The sequence below is a fragment of the Lissotriton helveticus genome, chromosome 11 (genome assembly GCF_964261635.1).
Source record: "Lissotriton helveticus chromosome 11, aLisHel1.1, whole genome shotgun sequence".
Classification (NCBI taxonomy): Eukaryota; Metazoa; Chordata; class Amphibia; order Caudata; family Salamandridae; genus Lissotriton; species Lissotriton helveticus.
Window position 1 is genome coordinate 819,627,843 of NC_136072.1, and position 21,816 is coordinate 819,649,658.

At 46.5% G+C, this 21,816-nt stretch overlaps 1 protein-coding gene and 1 long non-coding RNA gene across 4 annotated transcripts in view; one reads left to right on the forward strand and one right to left on the reverse strand.

Moving 5' to 3' along the window:
* Nucleotides 1–21,816, reverse strand: part of LOC144792098 (uncharacterized) — a 215,502-nt gene that overhangs the window by 124,142 nt on the left and 69,544 nt on the right. The window lies entirely within an intron of this gene.
* The window catches only part of LOC144792096 (uncharacterized), a 710,230-nt gene continuing 709,816 nt past the window's right edge, over nt 21,403–21,816 (forward strand). For 2 of the 3 annotated variants that reach the window (XM_078666963.1, XM_078666967.1), the window contains exon 1: nt 21,403–21,525. The gene's annotated coding sequence lies outside the window, so the exon portion shown is untranslated. The remainder of the gene's footprint in view (nt 21,526–21,816) is intronic. The other variant, XM_078666965.1, reaches the window with a different exon arrangement.

Here is a 21,816-nt window from a genome sequence, read left to right on the forward strand (position 1 = left end):
CACCTCAACACGCGACCACAAATTATTCCATCAATTTAGAGTAGCTACCCTACCGACCAAGGTCTTCACCTCTAGGTGGTCTGGTCCACACGTAAGCAGTAGCAAATGTCCATTTTGCTTAAATAGGGAAGAATCGGTGGGTCACATCTTATTTGCCTGTCCTGCTTATGCTAACCCAAGGAGATCCTGGCTTAAACCCATTTTCATTCTGATGGGGACTAGGGATCACTGTGAGGCATTCAGTCTTTTTAAAACAGCTGTGGACGGCCCCTTAGTGATTGCTCTAGCCAAGTTCCTGGGAGTGTGGGTTATACGCTGGTCTGAAGGGAGGCGATGGTAAATATCCTCCACTGCTGCTATGTGTTTTATCTGTGATTTGTCTTATTACTCTAGATGTATATTTTTCCTCTTTTTATCTTTTTAACCAATGGACTGTTTATGGTTCGCTATACATGTTAGTTTTAATTCGGTTTTATTTATTTATAGTTTTAATATTGTATAATTGGATTGTCCCACAGTTACGGGAATTGGAATAAGTGTAACAAATTGTTTGATGATGCCTGTAAACCCTGCGATTTTATAATGTGCAGATTTTTGTGATTTTCTTAAATCGAAATAAAGTTTACAAAGGAAAAAATGTCGTGTTGATGTAATCCCAAGGCACCTTCCCAGATTTTAACGTTTGAAGAGTCCAAGCAAACTGCATAATAGAACGCAATTGATTTTGTCCATGGTACAGAACTGCAACGTATTCTTATACAATATCAACAACAGCTGAAACAATATTATCTAATGTGTAAATATGGAAAGGAAGGGTGTTAATGTTATTATATGCAACGGCAAGAACTTTTTCTAAATTGGCCTGATCAATAGCTCTGAGCCTAGAAGCAGCTTCAATTCGGGACAGTTTCCAAACTTCATTGTAAATAGCATATATCCATCGTTTCAATCTGCCTGCTGCAGGACCTTTTACAAAATCATTCAAATCAACGGCGTCAGTTAATTTGTACAAATGCAACTTAACGGACGCTAAGGTGGAGTGTTTGAGCCAACTCTGACACAGTTTGCCTACAGAATAGGTGGTGACCGAATGTTGACTCTGAAAACGGAGATCTACTCTAACTTCTGTATAGCCAGGGGTCAGACCCAGAAAACGGTGTTGGCAGGAATCTGCATTTTTTTGCCATAGCAACCAGCCTTCGGGATTAATACTGGAAATATTAAAAGAAGAATTTCTCAACATGGCTTGTAAGTCACTCAGGGAAGTACTGTTGTAAGTATTCCAATGGGGATATTCACCCAAATCAGGAAATGAAGGAGCATTTAATTTTTTAGAAGTGGTCAATCCAAAGCAGGTGGTTTGTGAAATAGTAGCATTCAGAAACAACATATGGTTTGGGATGAGACATGGACGATGCAAAGCCTCTGTGCCTTGTACTTGCCAACTTTTAGAACCCCAAACAGATTTAAGATCAACAGTATCTTTCCACAAATCATAGCCCCTGTGAGAAAGTGGCTCTATATATACTGAACTAGAATGAAGTACAGTGTGTATAGAGTCCACCAACACCAGAGGTATAACAGGTGTTTGTTTGTACAAACCCCGCCACCAATACCGTTGCTGGAGAAGAGATACAGTAGCTGACACGCCGGTATGTGATGAGGTCATCCCAGAGTGGGCTGCTGTAATCAAAGTCTCCCTGGGCTCCGCGCTGTCACCAACGTCGTTAATTCTCACATAAGGAACTTTATTAGGACCTAAATGATAAGAGAATTTAGAAGGGAAACCTCTAGGGTAATTACCTCCCTTCTCTGTTGCGGCTTTAGCTGTCAAGATGTCATCATCAATCTTAGTTTTGGAACGTGTAACTGCTGCTACTGCATGTGTTGCAACTGCTGTCTTGGCGGCTTCATTCGCGAGACAGTTGCCAACAGCGTGAACTCCAACACGCTGGTGACCCAGAGTATGAATTACAAAGACAAGTGGCAGCCGTTCTTTAAGCTCAGCCACTCGAACCCAGATCATTTTATGTTTTATTGTGCGACCCTTGGAGTCACGATAATCGTTTTGAGCCCAAAAGGGTAGATTGTCACACAGTCGTAAGAGTCACTTACAATAAGAGTAGTCACACTGGGATCAGCGTACTCCAATGCAAGCATCAGAGCATGAAGCTCTGCCAACTGGGCGGTACAGTCCCCTAATGTCTGTGTATGCACGACATCGGACTTGAATTCACCATCCACCATAGTACCAACCACAATTGCGCAGGCTGAAGAATATGCGTGCTTTGAACCCATAGCCGATTGCGCGCTACCATCAGTGTAAATGATACAATGGAAATCCTCAAGTGGGCGCATAGTCAGAGGAGCAGGATGAACAAATTCATACTACAAGTACTCTTGAGTCTGCAGAGAGGAATCAAAAATTAACATGACATCCGGGGATGTCAAGGACGTGGCCCATTGTATCCACCTTGGGTGCAAAGCTTTGGAATTTGGTACAGTGGCTTTCGTCACTGCCTCCAAGGCAGGATACGGAGTAACAACTAAAATGCGCTTTCCCTGCGCCAGTGCACGTTCCTTAAGAATCGCCATTTGCACTGCTGTCAAAACTTTCCACAGTGGAAAATCGCAACTCAGCCGCAGTGTACAAGTGTGACTTGTAAGCGATAGGGACTGTGTCACCCTCAATAAAAGTGAGGTACGAGAAACCCACCGCCCCTGGTACGATTCTTATCACCAGGTTAGTGTGGTTATCACGTGTTGACAAGAATTTAGATTCTAGAAGATCAGCCTGCAAAGATTGCATGATGGCTGAATGTTCAGGCAGCCAGCACGATTTGAAAAAAGTTGGTTGTATCAAAGCGTAAAGAGGCTTGATACGCGGGGCATATTCGGTATTGAAAGTTCGCCTGGGATTCAAAAAGCCCAGTAAAGATTGTAGTTTCTTCAGTGATGTGGGAGCTCGCACAAGAGCGCATTTCTCCAGGAAGTGAGGAGCTAAACCTCGACCTTCATTGTTGAGCTCGTAGCCCAAGAACAACACTGTATACTCTGCAATGTGACTTTTCGCAAAGTTTAATTTATAGCCAAAATCCACAAAACGGCAAATTATGCAGTCAACATGGCACAGAGGCAGCCATAATTCGCAAAGCCTCTCGAACTATGGTAATCTCCGCCACGCTGTCCAACAGTGTCAGCGCCCATGTCAGATTCCGAAGCTGCGTTCTCACTATCTGTGGCATATCTCGCTGTTACTGCAGCAACTTTCTTCTTTTGAAACTGAGACCTTTGACGTGGTGACTCGTCCTGCTTGGCTTTTCCGTCAGCCTTGCGAGGCTGCTCACGGCTCTGTTGGGCACCTTAACCTCTGCTGCCGCCTCCTCCACCGGTGGGTGATACCGATGTTTCCTGCAAAGAGTGAGGAGAACGTTGTTCAGGGACCTGAAATCTATCAGGTGACTCAATTGTAGTGCGGTTGCGCAACTCATATGTACGCTCAGTAGAGGCAGGTGTAGGTGAAGCAGGACCCCTGTTTCTGTTGCTGTTTCCCCTGTTTTTTGTTCTTACTCCAATTTTGTTTCTGAACTTTTTGGCGGTCATCTTTATCAGATGACGCCTGCTGAGTTTGCTGCTGTGTTTGTTTTTTAGCAAAAAGGCTTAACACCCAAACTATTACGGCCTATGGTCTTATAAGCCTCCGTAATAATTCTCGGTAACTGACTGGGTTTCTCGGCCTCGGGAATATCGCGTAAAGCATTAGACACCAGGAAACTTACCGCATCCCCCTTAACATTTGCAAAGACGAGATCGCGAACCATGTCAAACGCTCCCACGAGTCACATTCCCAATTCAACAGCTGCCACCGGCCCGTGTTCATCCTGAACACGCTTAATGACAGAGGGCAGGATAGCCGTTGACAGGGTGCCAAAGCACCTAGTATAGACTGCAGCAAAAATCACACCCAAAGTTGTACAGTCTTTAACGTCCGGCACTATGTCTTTCTGCAAACTAATAGTAAGGATCCTGTGTTTCTCCACTGGAGTGGTATTCGGGAATACTTCCTCCAGTTGGTCAAATTTCTCGGCAAGCCAAAAAGGCATTTCATCCTTATCCTGGGGACGCTTGCCCATAACCGCATTAACCATAACGGGACTAAGCTTCAGCCCGTTCGTCCCAACTGGATGCACCGCACCACCCGGGGCCCCCCCGGGAGGTTGTGGGAAATGTAATGAACCAGACCCCTTATCACTAACACTGCAGAGGCATAAAGGGGTCTTAATTCAACAGCTGTCAACCGCGGCGCATTAGGGTGCGGGGTATATCCAGCTAAAACAGGCCAAGAATCGCCTGCTATAGTCAACGGTCCTTGTCTGATCGCCGTTATAACGTGTGGGAGGGTGCCATTAAACCAAACGGCATGCTGCCAAGCAGAAATGTTTACTTCCTGTGCCCTATTTGGAGCGCACTCGGCAGGCACGGCAGTCGGAGAGTAAGAGTGAAACACACCAGTACCAGCATCAACCGCAGGAAACGTGACCCATGAGTAAAACAGCTCAAACGGGTACGCTGCATCAGCAGATACAACAAAAACCATTACCTGTCCTTCCAAAGAAACTAGAAAGTCCTGCAAATGATTACTCACAGCCAAACGGCTGTGTACTGGTATATCAACCTCAGCCATATCGACAGAGTGTAAGATAATTACAATGCAATACAAAAGCACAACTGGGTAGTAATTCAATAGAAAACTGTTTTATATCATCAAGCTTTAAAAGACCTATGTAACTATAGGTAGGTTTTATCCGCCACTACTGTCAACTGGAAACAATAGTGAGGGGGTCGTGGACTGATACAAGCACTACTCGAGAGTCTAAAAATAAGACTACACTCGTTGGTGGCGCCTTGTTGCAAGGATCCTGCTCATACACAGAACTGTGCACAGAGACCTAGGACATCAGTGAATTGTGGTGTACCAGAAACTCACCTCAGTACCTAGAAAACCCCCAACCAGCTAGCATCAGTGTCACATTAGCTCTTCGTCCTATAGTAAAGTAACCAATGATGAGACAACCTAGAACATGCGACTTAGGACCAAACTCAGGAATGGTGGGAGGTGAGAACACTCTTTCGTTATACTCTGATACCAGTCCACAACAGGAGTAAATAAGAGACACTGTAAGGTTAAAATATTTATTTTAACGACGTGATCTCATGTGCAGTATCTTAGCCAACATAAGCAGACATATGAATAAAAATAATACGGTCAGCATTGTTACAATTCCATAACATACAAAAGGAGAAATCATATTACAATGATGGTGAAAACAGGTCTTATAGCGCCTAGTTTTAACACCCTCCCTATATAGGAACTATGTATTATAAACTAAAGAAGGTCTCTTAGGCTTGTTTGGGGGACCCCATTACCTTTCTGCTCAGTAAGAGTAAATCACATCAGGACCACCGAAACCTCTCTGCATCCCTGGAAACGGAAAATCTTCCAAGTGTGTGAAATCATGGCAAGTGTGCAATAATAGGGGCGCCAGAATCTTAGTTGGCTCACAGCTGAAGGTGGTCGGTCGTCTCACTTATGGTGTTTTGGAAGTGGTTGTTATCAAGGTAATAATGGTTCTTTTTGCATACACACAACAAATACGCATTTCACCTAGTTATGCAACTGTTAAAGTGTTTGATTGTACAATGGTCACATTAAAAGTATTAGATCTGGCTTTCGCACAACCTACCTTTCACAAGGAAGTTCACAGTTTGTAGTTCTCTTGTAACCAGATATGGGGGCTAGCACCATGGTTGCATGTGGATACCATTTGAGGTGACATTGGTTAAACTTTGATGCATTGTTGCATTCTAGCCCTCTGTACTTATAATTGTTTCCCCATATGGTTTTCTTTTCCATAGGTTATGCCCCTGAAGAAAAGGGCCCGCTGTCCCGAAATGCATTGGGCTTCATCATTTGAGATGTAAAGTTATTGGTGTTCTAAACACACTTACAAAAACATGAAAGAAATGCAAGAGTTGAAATCAATACACTTGAACAAAACGCAATAAATCTGGTCAAACATAATTTTATTCAAATTTTAGATATTACGTCTAACATAGCTGTGCACTCTCTCGTCCAAGTTGCCTTTGGGCCTTGGCCACCCTCTATCTGTTACTATATAGCCAGGCAGGCATTAAAGGAGTGTAGCATGCTGATCAACTCATCAGGATCAACTGGAGTATCAGTAATATAAAGGTGTGCGCAATCCAATCATTATTTCTGCGCCAGTTGAAGCATATTTGACACAGAACATGCCTATTCTTAGTCGGAGAAGGAGAGTCTGGCTGTAGTGGGGGCCTGCGAGCATTTTCTATATGGAAAACCTTTCACTATCATTAAAGACCACCAAGCACTGCTCACCATTTTCGGAAACCTGAAAGCCAAGATGCCCCCTCGCATTGAGAGGTGGGGGTTGCGACTGCAACACTACCTCTATACAAATGTACACAACACAAGTAAAGATCAGAACCCTGCAGATTATGTTTTACGAGCACCAGTACATCGTCACAGCTCAACATCTACAGCAACTGAAGAGTACATCAACTTCATTGTAAGCTCCAGCATACCAGCAGTCTTATCTGATGAACAGATTATTGCTGCTACTCATGTCAATAAGGACATGTTCGTCCTCAAAGACATTATTACAACTCAATCGTGGATGCAGAGTTTTCGACCTTTTGCTGACGATGAATTCAAAAATGTACAGGATGCACTATCCATTCTCTAGGAAGGTATTGTCATGAGAGGCTCTAGAATTATAATACCTTTGGCCAAAAGGGTGGTCTATGAAGGCTGGTTGCCCCCAAAAATGGGTTAACATTTAGGGGAAGTAGAATGAATAAAGAGGTAAAGAGTTCCAGCCACCATTGCTTTAAGTGAGTAAACAGCCCAGGCAAAACAATTGAGAAATGCTGAGAAGTGCATGAGGAGGGGAGGGGAGACAGGAGGCTTTAAAGTGTCCATGTACGTCTGGGTAAGTATTAGTCCTCTATTTTGTTTTGTACCTTTTTAGTGAAAATGTCAATGAAAAGATTTGAAAAAAAAAGAATTATCATACCTCAGAGCTTAAGATAGCAAGTCATTGATCTAGCACATGAAGGACAATGTGGCACTGTTGCCACTAAAAGAGCCCTAGGAGACGGAGTGTGGTTCCTGCTTCTCGATGAGCGAGTTGAAATTGAACTGAAAGAGTGCCATGTGTGCCACTGCCTTTCCCCCAAAGTGATGTGACATCTATTAGCCATGTCTGACCGCCCTGCACATGCGTGGGAAAGAATTGCAGTTGATTTCTTTGGGCCCCTAGCTAATGGACATCATCTCATGGTAGTCACTGAAAAATATTATCACTTTCCTTTAGTAGAAGAACTATCATCAACCCATGACAAAGTCATCAAACAGCAGGACGACATCTTTGCAACAGGAGTATCCCTGTCCTTCCCAAATCTGACAATGGTCCATCGTTCAATAGCAAAGAATTCAAGGAGTATCTTGGCAGACTCAATGTCTAGCATCAGAAAACTACATGCCTTTAGCCCCTAGCAAATGGTGGTGTGGAAAGATTCCTGGTACCCTCAAAAGAGTAATTCAAGGAGTATCGATAGAGAGCATTGAGTTAAACCAGGCCCTATGTCAAGCCCTCTGTGCTTACCACTCAACTCCTCACTCCACAAAGGGTGAGAGTTATGCCACCTTGCTATTTGGGACAGCCATCAGAACCAAACTGCCAGAGTGAACAGCAGACATACCAAACATGGAGTGCTGATGCTAACTTGCATCTGACGGATACACTACCGAACGTTGATACGTCTGTATCTTTGTTGAACATCACAGTATCCAAATGGTTGAGCACTGCTGTTGACAAGTTCCTCCCCTTGACACTTAAGAACTCCTCATCTCATCGTCCTCCTGCACCCTGGTTCTCTGATCATTTAAAGCATATGAAATCCAACTGTAAGACCTTTTAAAGGAAATGGAGACGTTCTTACTCCGCTTCCCGTAAAGTGGCTTACAAGGAAGCCCTCAGAGATTATCATAATCAATGCAAAATGGCAAGAGCTGCTTATGTTGCCAACACTGTCACGAACGCCCAAAACTGCCCCCGCACTCTTTTTTCTGTGGTGAAAAAACTAACAGGAGCAGATTTGGCACCCGCTCCTCCTGCCTTAGATGAGGCTAAATGCAATTCAGTTGCAGAATTTTTTATAGCAAAAGTGGAACATATCTATGACTCATTGAGTCCCTCTAATCCTGATGATGCTTTATTGCCAGGGCCAGTACTGACCCTAGATAATCTGCCTTCTCTGATGGCCAAACTTACAGACTGGTCACCTTTTGACGATGTCTCCTTCTCCTCCCGCTTGAATAGCATTAAATCTGGCTCCCCCACGCGACCCGGTACCGGTCATAATTTTAAAACAACTCGACCTTGGTTCACGTCGTGTGTTAATGCAACTTCTTAATTCCTCTCCAGCTGAATCACATGTCCCACAGGAGTGGAAGCATGCTATGATTATCCCCTTTTTGAAAAAGGCCGGAGCAGATGTTGCCAACTTATCTAACTTCAGGCCTATTTCATTGCTTCCTGCTCTTTCAAAGATCCTGGAAAGACATATTAATACGCAATTAACCCACTTTGTTGAGAGTTCGGGATTTTTACACTCATCTCAGTCAGGCTTTAGAGCACATCATTCCACCGAAACCACACTTCTAGGACTTACCGAGAGTCTGCGACACAGTGTCGATCACGGAGAAACATCTGCTCTCATTCTTCTTGATCTGAGCGCTACGTTCGACACTGTGTCTCATTCCATCCTCCTCGCTACTCTCCGGTCCCTGGGCGTGGAGGGCTCTGCTCTAGCCTGGATAGCCTCATTTTTAAGTGGCCGTACTTTTCAGGTCTTCTCTGCCTCTGCCTCCTCTATAGTTTGTCCGTCGTCGCACGGCGTCCCCCAGGGGTCTATACTTAGTCCTTTACTATTCAATATTTACATGAGACCCCTGGCCACTATTGTGGAGGAAGCCGGTCTCACTTTATATTCCTACGCTGATGACACTCAAATTATTTTTTCTCTTTCTAACAAGGAGTGCAATGAAATTTCAGCTTTGAAAGTAGGTCTAACTCGAATCTCCAAGTGGATGAAGAGCAATTTCCTGAAATTAAACGGTGACAAGACGGGGTTGTGATACTGGGCAAGGGAAAGGATCTATGGGGCCCCCACCATTGGCCCAACGATATGGGACCTACCCCTCAGCCCGCTACTGTAGTACGCAATCTCGGGTTTCTCATTGATGATAAACTCACAATGAGACAGCAGGCCGTGAAGGTGGCCTCTATTTGTTTGGCCACTTTGAGATGGCTTCAAAAAATCTTGTGGATGTTGCCCCCTTCTACACAGAGAACCGTAGTCCAGGCATTAGTTGTTTCACGCCTAGATTATGGCAATGTTCTCTACCTTGGAGCCGATCTGACAACGATAAAGAAACTTCAAGTAGTCCAGAATATGGCTGCCCGGCTCCTTCGCAATGTCCCTAGGAGAACATCCGCCTCTCTTGAACTTCGTGACCTTCACTGGCTCAAAATTCCGAGCCGAAATAAATTCAAAGTCCTTTGTCACGTTTTTAAGATCAAACAAGGCTCAGCCCCCAAATATCTTCAGGGCCTAGTTCAGGCCTACAAGCCGAGTCGCAATTTGCGATCTTCAGGGAATGATGACTTTTCCGTTCCCAGATTTAGGCTAGCAAAAATGGGAGGCCGCTCTTTTTCCCACCTGGGTCCTAAATTCTGGAATGCCCTACCTGTGACCTTGAAGACGGAAACCAATCTCTTTCGTTTTCGTAAGGGACTTAACACTTGGCTTTTTCAGCAGTGATTAGAGGCTACTTACCAGTAATTTCAGTCTGTTAGTTCTTCTTCTTTAGTCTGTCCCTTGGCGCCGGGAAACCCACTGCGGGTAGCTGCGCGCATTATAAGTTTAAATAAATAAATAAATAAAATGATGTTTGTGTCTAGGACATTGCTCAAAAGCACAAAAATGAAGACCTAGGCGATAGGGGTCGGCAAGCCCAGGAAACAGTCTTCAATGAAGGTGACTGGATACTAGTCAAGGAGAAACGAAAGGGGAAACCAGACCCTCCATTTGCTGTCAATCCTCTGAGAGTTGTGACACTCAAAGGACATATGATAATGGTGCATTGTTCCGGAAAATCCACCACATGGGACTCATCACACTTTAGACGTTTGTCAGTGCCTGAAATCATGGATGAGGTGATCCATCAGACAATCCATATCAAGGATCAGATTCGGTCTCATCGGTGCACAATCAGAGTGCATCTCAACTACCACTTAACACTCTGTGTGGTCGACTAATCGTTGAGGGGCTCGCACTGATTGAAGAAATCTAATGGTGGTATTTGTTTACACCATTTTAATTTAACAAGGGAGGAGATGCAGTGTCTTGAGAATATGTGTGCCAGGACCTCGCAGTTCTGGACGGACTCAATAGGGGAATTATTAAATTAGCTGGAAGGTGTTAATACATGGTTATTAGCGGTTATGACGTAACGAGACGGCAGTATGTGTGTTTTACCCTTTCGAATAAAGACGTCTGTTGCTGAGCTCCATGTGTGATGTGTTCTATTGCATGCTCCCGGGCTAAGGAAGAGGTGACAGCAGGCCCTTCGCAAAATTTAAATGGTCATCTTTCACTAGCTTATTTTTGTATTTGGTTGTTAAACTGGTACTAATGAGGTGACATATTTGCCAGGACCACCCATTACCATGCGTAAAAATTAAAATGCAATGAACACTATAAAAAACTGTCTACTATGTCGCATGATTTGCCTTTGCTTGCTGGATGCTTTAATCAAACCTGCCGCATTATTTGACACTTCCTTGCCTCATAATTACAGTGCAGAGCTTTAAATGGGCCGGTACTCACCGTTACTTAGTACCGGCACTTTTACATTTTCTACATTTAAGTACCGGAACTTCTCCTTGCCCAAAGAGAGGACCGGTACTCATGGGGCAGCAATTCAAACTCTGACATATGTCATTTAAAAAAAGAAGCGCGACAGATAAGGCGAGTTGGCCGTTTTGTTTAAGCACGCCGATAATCGAGTGCTAATCTACCCTTTCAAGGCGCTAATTGAGCAGCCCCCTGTTTGCACTTATTCAGGGCTGGCATGGAGTTTGGGAGGGGCCGGAGTCACGCTGCCATTATTGACACAGGGTCCACCTAGGCTCCTTGGAATCAAAAGCACAGCAGGTGTGTGAGCACGGTAGGGCTTTCTAACAGCCATGTCTCATGACACGGTGTCATAGAAGGCTTCCTGCTGGCATAGCAGAGTAGGGCAGCACTTGTTTGCAGCCAGGCTGAGGACGAAGGTGGAGATACTGACTCAGAAGCAGAGTGGGAATCATGGTTAATAACATGGATGTCAGTGAACATGAGCATTTTCTAAAACACATATTGAATGTCCTGTCTGTGCGCACCAGTGCTTCTATGTCAATGCGGGTGTGTCTTGCATGAGTGCTGTTGTCTGCAGGGTCCAGCACCAGACATATAGCTGCAAGCCTTGAATTGCCACACTCTGCCCATAAAGCGCACGTGAAAGGGTCTGCATGTTGCAAGTGCTAGGCCACTTTCTCTCCAGTGCCGATCTGCTTTCTCTGCAGTTTTAGCACAACTGTATTTTGTTTTTTAGAAGCAAGGAGAGCCCAGTCAGAGCCAAACCACAAATTCTGGCTTGGCCTTAAAAGCCTGTGCATAAGTCGAGCCTTGACAACATTCCCACTGAAATAAAAGTGTTTTTTTTAATCCTGTGGAAGCATTTCACATTGGTGCATAAGCTTAAATCACAGCATTGAGTGGAGTTTTTGCTTTCAGGGTTACAACACTACCATTAGTGAACTAGGAAGCAAGGTGATTTTGATGTACACATTATGTATGGCCTATTTTCTTTTCATGAATGAAGCAGCCTTATAATATATTAAATCTAACACAAGATTTTATTGTACAGCACACATCTGGAACTTGTGCATTTGAATATACTATCTATCATATGTGTTAACGAAGAAAATGGAGGCTTAGTGAGATAATATATTTGTCTGGGATCACACAGTTTGGTCAGTGGGGAAGCCAGGATTGTAACCAGAATGTCTGCTTTCACTTTGTGCAATTCAGCCTCTAGGAGGCTGTATCTTTCTTTCTCTGCTGTATTACAATAAAGTTCACTATTTTGTCTTTATTGTTTGCACATGAGATTAGAGTTTGGTTGACAGGCAGATGCAACATCAACGTTAAGTTCATTTTCGGCTTGAGGGTGCAAGAGGACCTGGAACTGAGCCAGAGCCAGGCATCCTAGCATGATTTTTCAGCATCTTGTCCAACCCCAGAAAGAGAGAATCACACTTTGGAACAAGTAAGGAGCTTTGAGGCAAAGTTATGCCATCTAGGAGGGGGCAGGATTATGTCTGGTAGGTGGCAATGAGACAAGAGGGTTAACCATAGATAACTGTTTCCCAACATTTTTTAAGGAAAACATATTGTGCAAGTCATATGTGATTTAGGTGTTGCACCATGAGAAGCCCACTTTAATATTAAATGTACCTTTTTGTACTTATAAGGGAAAAGGAATATTCATGAGATACTGGAAATGCTTTAGTATCATTATACACATCTGCACACCAATGAAATATCAGTTAAATTGAATGTGTGCCCCTGGCCGGGTCCCATAGCACTGCACGTAGCCCCGCCCATGTAGCCCCACCCCCTAGTCCATATCTTAATTTGGTGAGTACTTGTGTATTGTCACGCCCTAGTCGTTACGCCTGACGTAGCGACATAGAGCGTGACGGCGAGGTTGGAAATGCGAGGAGCCCGCAACACGGTGGCTGCGGTTCCCGGCGCTCTCGCTACGAGTGTAATTATAAATAAATTACTTACCTGCAACCTGGCCTCCGCCTCTTCTTGGCAGCAATCATTGCTCCTACAAATTGGCGACGAAGGTGGCAGCAGAGCGTGGCTGCTCGAGACCACCAGTTCTGGTGAATGACCAACGGCGAAAGAAGGCCACGAGGCAGCAACAGGAGGCACAGCAGGGGGTACACCGCATAGTGAGAGCGCGGCAGTGGATAGCGGCTGCAGTCACCACCCCGGCCCGCCACACATAGACACTGCCCGTGACCTGAGGGTGGTGTTCACAGCCGGAGGCAGCAGGGTTGACCAGCCTGACCTCTAGAGGACGAGGTAGGGGGCATACCTTACTTAAGGGAGTCCTGCTGAGCACGCGCCGTCCGCAAACACAACCGAGCCTTGGGAAGAGCACCAACTGTGAGCAAGGCAGCCCGGGAGGGGTGAAGACAGGGAGTGCGACCATGTGTCCCTATCCAGCCCACTAACTGAGACACACACTCGAAGGGAAAGCACCTCCCGCCTGCGACAGCCGCCCTTCCCCCCCGGTGGCCCTGGCAGAGCAAGCACAGCGCAGGCGGCGAACCTGCGCCCCAAAGGAGCCCATCGTGCCAGCACACGCTGAGTGCAACAGGAAGTCCCAGAGGTATAGAAGAGCTCCAACAGGGACGAGCAGAGATGTGCGCCCAAGCCGCCTTGCTTGCAACGACGGTCCCCTTCCTACCCAGGCCGGGTGAACCCTCTATGAAGTGGGAAGATTGGAGGATATACTTTATGAACTATCTAGAAGCGCTGGAAGACGAAAGCGGTGGGGAGTTTGCCAGCAAAAGAAAGAAGAGGATACTACTCCATAACTTAGGCCCCGAAGGCATCAGGGTTTTTCAAAATCTAGTACCTAAAACACGACCGGATGATGATTACGACGTGTTCCAACACGCGATTGAAGATCTAGACAACCACTACAGACCGGTGGTATGCACGTCCATAGACAGGTACAGTTTCCAACAAAGAAAACAGGAAACAGGAGAGTCTATAGATGAATATGTGGCGGCACTAAAGAAACTGGCAGGCAGTCACATGCAATTTCTGTGCTTTACAAAACGAGTTTATTAAAGACCAGATTGTCATGCACACCACGAATACCTCAATCCAAGACAAGCTATGGGTCAATGGAGATGCGTCCTTGAAAGAAGTCATAGCCATGGTGAAGAAGGCGGAACTATCAAAAAGGTGCGCTGAAGCAGCAAAAAGAGAGAACCCCACGAAGTCAATGGTCAACAAAATAACAGAGGCAGACCCGCCAGACAGGAAAAAAGTGGAAGCAGGGAACGCAAAGACGTAAACCAGGTATAGTCCCAGACCACTACCCATGAAGAAATCCACAGGTGGAGCCAAGGTCACGTGCTACAGGTGTGGGAGTCAAGCCCACGCAAGCCACGATAAACGTTGCCCGGCGTTGAATTGAATTGAAAAGCAATTTGTATTGCGCAACTAAAACCCAAAGGTATCAAGGCGCCTATCAAAACAGATCAAAAAAAGGCACAGCACATCTACATATATGTCCGCACAAAAAGACGGGTTTTCAGGGCATTTCTAAATAACTGAAGGGTGGGAAGAGACCTTAATTCCAGTGGGAGGGCGTTCCACCACTTAGGTGCCAAGATGGAAAAGGCTTTACCACCCCATTTGGTTCTCTGAATACGGGGGACTGATAAAAGGAGTCTGTTAGAGGAACGTAAGTTCCTAGAGGGGCTGTAGCGGGACAAAATGGATCCAATTCCAGTGGGGCTGCTTTTTGCTAAAGCCCTGTAGGTCACGCACATGGTCTTAAAAAGTATACGGTCCTCTAAGGGAAGCCAGTGAAGCAATTTCCTGGCAGAGGTAGCCGAAGTGCGCCGGGGTAGATCCAGAACGAACCTGGCCGCTGCATTCTGGACCACCTGCAAGCGCTGCAGCGGACTTTTATTCAGTCCCGCATACCGCGCATTGCAGTAGTCCAGCCGTGACCTGATGAGAGCAACAGCAAGTTGTTTCCTTGCTTGCTGTGAGAGATAATGCCTAATCTTCCTCAGTATGTGAATAATACCCCAACAGGTAGATACAGTTCTATTGACCTGTTGGCACATACTGAGGGTGGAGTCAATCACGACCCCTAGGTTTTTTGCAGAAGAAGCAGAACAGGACAGGCTCCCAATGAGTCTGGCCACCAATCGGCTGACCATACCTCCTCCTTTCCTCCAAACACCATCACCTCCGTCTTCTCCCCGTTCAGTTTTAATGAATTATAAATCATCCATTGATCGACTGCCTCCATGCAAGATCTAAAATTGGAGGCAGTCGAAGTAACTGACTGGGAGAGAGAGACGAGGATCTGCGTGTCATCCGCATAGGAAACTACCTCCATCCCAAAGGATCTAATCAGTCTGGCAAGGGGGGTCACATATATGTTAAAAAGGGTCGGACTTAGCGCCGATCCCTGGGGGACCCCACATTGCACAGACAGGGATGGAGATAGGAATTTACCCAGCTTCACTCTTTGCTCTCGATGATCGATGAAAGAGGTGAGTAGCCCCAGGGCCGCCCCCTGAACCCCGATCTCCCTCAGGCGAGATGTTAAGACTGAGGGAGAAAGGGTATCGAAGGCAGCCGTGAGGTCTAAAAGAATCAGGAGGGAGGTCGGTCCCCCATCAACTCTTGTGCGGATATTATCCAGCACTATGGTGAGGGCCGACTCAGTGCTGTGTTCCCTCCTGAAACCATGCTGGGAATGGTCCAGACAGCCCGAGCTTTCTACGAAAGCAGCGAGATGTTTATTCAGGTGTGTTTCTAACATCTTCGCAGGAGCCGGAAGCAGTGAGATGGGGCGGAAGTTCTTTAATACCCCAGGGTCAAGAGAAGGTTTCTTGAGCAGAGGTTTTACTACTGCGTTTTTCCATTGGGGAGGAAAAATACCATCCCTCATGGCCCTGTTCATGATGTCAACAAGGGGGGGCAAGAGGGATTCTCTACACTGCTTGAGGATCTTAAGCGGGCAGGCATCTAGAGGGGGAGCCGGATTTTATTTTATTAAGGAGAATCTCTAAATCCTGTAAAGAGAGAGGAGGGAAGGATTCCAAACATCCCGGCGAAAGTGTCTCCATTAGAACAGGGTCCCGGTCAACAGGGGCTGGGGGCTCAATGATAAGAGATCTCTGCAGCTCCAAGGCGTTATAAATATCCGAGATTTTTGTCTGGAAAAAGGAGTCTATGTTATTGCAGAGCTCCTGTGAGGCAATGACAGGATCCGGGGTCTGGAGAGTTATAAGGGAATCCACTATCCTAAAAAGCTCTTTTGGAGATGAAAGTGAGGTGGTGAGGGCCATAAAGTATTCTTGTTTAACCCTTATTACTTCCAACTTATATTTCCTTATCAAGATCTTATGGGCTTCCTTATCCCTTATATCCCAGCTAGTGTGCTAAAGACGCTCCCGTCTCCTAACTTCCTGTCTAAGGAGTCTTAAATGCTCCGAAAACCACGGGGCTGATGGCCTTTTCCTGGCTGAGTAACGCAGCCGAGTGGGAGCCAGTTCTTCCAGTGCCTTGGTAACGGTCTTTTCATACTTGGAGACCGCCAGCTGGGCGTTGTCCTCCTGAGATATGGACAGACTCAATGTCCAGGGAGCAAAGGAACTTTTAGTGATATTTTTAAAATTCCTGCATAATTCCATTTTACCCGAAGTTTTTTCAGTCCTATCAAAAATCGGACAGGACACATCGAATGGAACGGCCAGATGATCAGACCATGAGAGGAAAAAGGGGTATTTTACCGTCAGCCTTCCATCATTAGAAAAAATCCCGTCGAGCGTATAGCCCGCTCGATGGGTGGCCCCTTTCACCAATTGGGTAAATCCACATGGTGACATAACATCCAGCAAGGAGAGAGTATCATGGGTCTCCAGCAACTCCAGATGATAATTAAAATCTCCCAGAACAGTTAGATTATTACGGCCAAAATAGGGTTCAAGGACATGTAGCAGCTGTTGTCCAAAGTCCGCTCTAGGGCCTGGTGGACGATAAACCAGGATCCCATTAAATGAGGTCTTGTGGGAGCCTGTTAGAGAAAAATATAAGGCTTGAAAAATATCCTTGGGGTCAGAGACAGGTTTAGTGTGGCAATGGAAGCTGTCCTTATAAAGAATCGCTAGCCCTCCTCCTACCCGGCCCATTCTATCATGCTGAGCCAGGCAGTACCCTTCAGGGACTGCTTCAACAAGATCTGGACCGGAGGAGTCCTTAGCCCACGTTTCTGTAACAAAGACCCACGAAGGGGCGTTCCGCGCCAAGTGTATGTTCTGCGGAATCATGGGGCACTATGTGTCGCGGAAAGCAGAGAAAGCCTGCAGGCAAGTACGTCGCACAAGAATCTGACAAGGAAGGAGAGGAGGACGTAGAAGAGGATAATGTGCTATGCATAGAAGAACACATACTCGGCATAGACTGCACCTGTTCGAAGAAACCACAATGTGAGATATCAATAGGGGGAGTGCAAATAAAGGTAGTGGCAGACTCAGGGTCCCTGTACACCATAGTACAACGCAAGGTGTGGGAGGAGACTTCAGACAACACCTAGGGTCGCATCTGATACCTCCGGACATTCGACCAGTCACATTTATTGGAGAGCCCATCCCCATGGTGGGGTACCGAGTCTTGCAATTTGAGTTCAATGGCCAGAAGGCAGACGGAAAGCTATACGTAGCAGAGAAAAGGCCCTCCGTTCTAGGATGGGTGGACCGGGGCGAGCTGGGCATACAACTGAACCCGGGAGGTGTCACGCAGGCACGATAGGAAAACTGACGAAGTTTATGCATAAAATAGACCTTAAAGCGCCAAGCCGGTGTGCCATACAATAAGAAACATCCCGTTGGAAATAAGAGAGACAGTACAGTTGGAGCTTCAACGGCTGGAGGACAACGGCATCATTGAGCCGATAAGAAAGCACAGAATGGTTGGCTCCGTTAGTGGTGGCCAGGAAGCCCAACGGCAAGGTACGTCTTTGTGTGGACTTGAGAGAGCTGAACAAAAACATTGTAGTAGAAAAGTTCCCACTGCCGAGAATAGACGAAATGCTGGCCAAAACTAAAGACTTGAAATGGTTTTCCACCATCGACCTTGCCTCAGTGTACCATCAAATAGCCTTGCATCACACATGCCGCAAGCTGACGTCCTTCATAACCCCATTTGAGTGCTACCAGTTTCACAGGATGCCTTTTGGGCTAGCATCGGCTGCGGCTGTGTTTCGAAAGCTTATGCATAAGCTGTTCAAGGACATAGAAGGGGTACAGTATTTTCAAGATGACATCTTGATAATGGGCAGGAACCAGGCAGACCATGATACAAAACTGTCCACAGTATTACACATTCTGGCAAGGAACGGACTCACTGCAGAATGGGAGAAGTGTCGATTCGGAATGTCATCAGTCACGTACTTGGGTCACGAGATTAGCGACCAGGGGATTATGCCCAAACAATCCAATGCCAAAGCCATAAGGGATGCCCCTCCACCGACAAGCAAAGAGGAGGTTCGTTCTTTCTTTGGCATGGACGAATGTTATAGTAAATTTGTGCCGCACTTCACCACAAAGACACACAACTTACGCCATCTTCTCAGAGATAGAACATCCTTTGTGTGGACGGAGGAAGCGCAAGATGAATTCCAAAGCATTAAAGAGGACATCAGCATGGAAATATGGAAATTCCCCTTCATGGTTTCGACCAACGAGCGACGTCTATACTCGCCACGGATGCAAGTGAAAAGGGACTGGGAGTCGTCCTAATGCAGGAAACAAAAGAAGGCGAAGTATCCACCATCAGCTTCGCGTCCAGGTCCTTGTCGCCCACGGAGCAGAAGTTCAGTGTCGTAGAAAAGGAGATGCTGGCGGCGGTCTGGGCCATGGAGAAGTTCCGTCAGTTTATATGGGGCTCGAGATTACGGCTCCGGACAGACCACAAGCCACTGGTCAAAGTGCTCACATCATGCGGGCATGCGAACGCTACCCCCCGGATTGCAAAAATGACGCTAAAATTGTTGGACTATCGGTACGATGTCGAATATATACCGGGACCAAAAACAAGGTAGCGGACTATCTGAGCAGAGCGTCAGCCATGGAGGAAGCTCCTCACTGCACGGAGGAAGAGGATGTCAGGGTGGCGTTCATGGAAGATCATGAAAGGTGATAAGTGCGCAAGAATGGATAGAGGCCTACGAAAACGGCAGGGACATCGCCGCGGTTAGCCAGTTCATCCTACAAGGGTGTCCAGAAAAGAAACGCCTGAGAGCAGAGCACAGGAAGTTCTATGAAGTGCTGGAAGAATTATCCATCGGAGACCAAGGCACCTTCCTGCTCAGAGGAGATAAAGTAGTTCCTCCCATTTCCTTGGGGGCACGCCTACTCTCCATCCTGCACGAGGGACACTTAGGCACTGTAAAGACGAAACTGCGGGTGAAACAAATGTACTGGTGGCCGGCAATGGACAGCCAGATAGAAGGCACGTCAGGGAGTGCACACAATGCCAAAATGCTGACAAATCCCAGAGCCTGATGCGGCCGTCCTTAGGAAAATTCGACAACCCGGTAAACCCGTGGGAGGAGTTGTCGATAGATATCCTCGGTCCGGTGATGGACGCACAAGGAGTCCAGAAATCACTTGGTGGTACCCATGGGCAGATATTCCAAATGGCCTGAAATCGACATACAGGAGAACATGGACACGGAGACTGTGTTAAAGTTTCTCACAGCCACATTCCTTAGGGAAGGTATTCCGCGTTCCATCCTAAGTGACAACGGGCCCCAGTTCACGTGTGAAAAGTGGAACGCCTACATGGGAAGGAATGGAATAAAGGTCAAGCACACGTCGGTATACCATCCAGCTGGTAATGGCTTAGCCGAAAGGTTTAACAGAGTCATCATGGGGTCGGTACAATCGTCAATCAGTGCTGGAAGGAACTGGGAAACGGAAGTGAGGAACACGCTGTGGGCATACAGGATCACTCCCACCAGCACGGGATACAGCCCCTTTAAAATCCTCAGGGGACGGGACCCCTTCACCAAGGACAATGTAGCTTGGAAGGAACGCACCATAGGGAGCAAATAGTCCCCAGCAGTAGTCCACCACAATCTGGAAAAAGCACAAAGAGTGTACACAGAACACTACAATAAAAGACGTAATGTGAAGGAGACGATGTTGGAGAGAGGAGAATGGGTCGGAGTCAAACTAGCCCAACTGAGAAGGAAAGGCGACAGCAAGTTCAGTGCACCCATGCAAGTGAAGGAGGTTTACAACAGAGCGCCTTACTAAGCGATGGGAAAGTTTGGTCTCAGGATCTGTTTTCCAAGTGCAACAAGATACTGCAGTGGACAAAAGATGAGGAGTCACAGTCAGAACACTTCAACGATAACCACCCTGAGGTCCTCCCTTCGGAGGAAGAGAAACCAACATCGGAAGGAGCCCTGAGAGAGATGGTGTCGGTAGAAAGGGACGATCAGGAGTGCACACAGGGAAGTCAGGAAAGCACCAGTGAAGCGACACCGAAGGGCAGGCCCACGTGAGGAGACGAGACCATGGCCGAGAACCCCCAAAGAAGACACAGGGAAGGACTCCTGCACCCTGGTGAGATGTAACCGCGCTGACGGAACTGTGGTAAGACTGGCAAAGTACAGAGACTATGAAATGGGAGCGGTTAACGTACTGGGAAGCAGATATACTTTGGGAACATTGTTAATCAAGTTTTGTTCAGTTGTTAAAGGGGGAGATATGTAGTGTCGCGCTCTGGTCGTTACGCCTGACGTAGAGCATGACGGCGAGGTTGGAAATGCGAGGAGCCCGCGAACACGGCGGCTGCGGTTCCCGGCGCTCTCGCTACGAATGTAATTATAAATAAATTACTTACCTGCAACCTGGCCTCCGCCTCTCCTTGGCAGCAACCATTGCTCCTACAACCTGCACTTATTTTTTTTTCATTTAAAGCACTGCAGTGGCACTGCCTATATCGGCCAGTCAAACCCTTGCTTCCCCGCAACACGTCCATTCAAAACCAACAGAAAGGCCTGCGCAATCAACTAGCACGAACTAATATCACCGTCCGACTCAGGTATACTGCTTCGGTCCCTGGTTGCGTTACTTGACTTCTGCCAACTGAACTGCCCAGTCCAGCGCGCTCTTAACAGCTTAATTAACAACAGGCGAGATGAACTCGGTAGGCAGCGGACCTACGGTGAATCAGTAGGCAGCAAATAATTGTTCGGACTGTGGCTTGTTTACACACCGGAGAAGCACGTGCGGGCTATACAGCCAATAAGCACTTCGGAATTCCCAGCAGCACATATGATTGGCTGAGGTGCAGCCAACTAGTTCAGTCGTAATCTACGTCAAGAGTCACGTCCAATCGACGGCCAGAATATGCTCAGCCACGTGAGTGGCTATTGTACTTCCCGGAAGTACGAAAATTACTAATGGACAAATGTCATCCTTTTTAAAACTATTAGTAACGGACATTAAGACGAAATCCCGCACAGTGTATGTAAGTAGTGATCAGGTTATTTTTTGATTCTCAGGAGTTCTTGGTCAAATGGATGGAGAAGGATATGTAATCACTACGTGCATGTCTGCCAAGATTTCGGTGGGCTTCTGTGTCGTTTCCTTGCCTCGAGTATAATACCCTAACTGTGACATTTTTAACGCAATTGTTGCCCTCTACAGTATATTTGACCCCCTTGTAGACGTCAGTGAATTCCGTATGCCAGCATTGAGGTCAAGTCGCTTGAATGGCTGCGGTAAAACGGTCTAGGAAGAATTATCATGTAGTAACCGA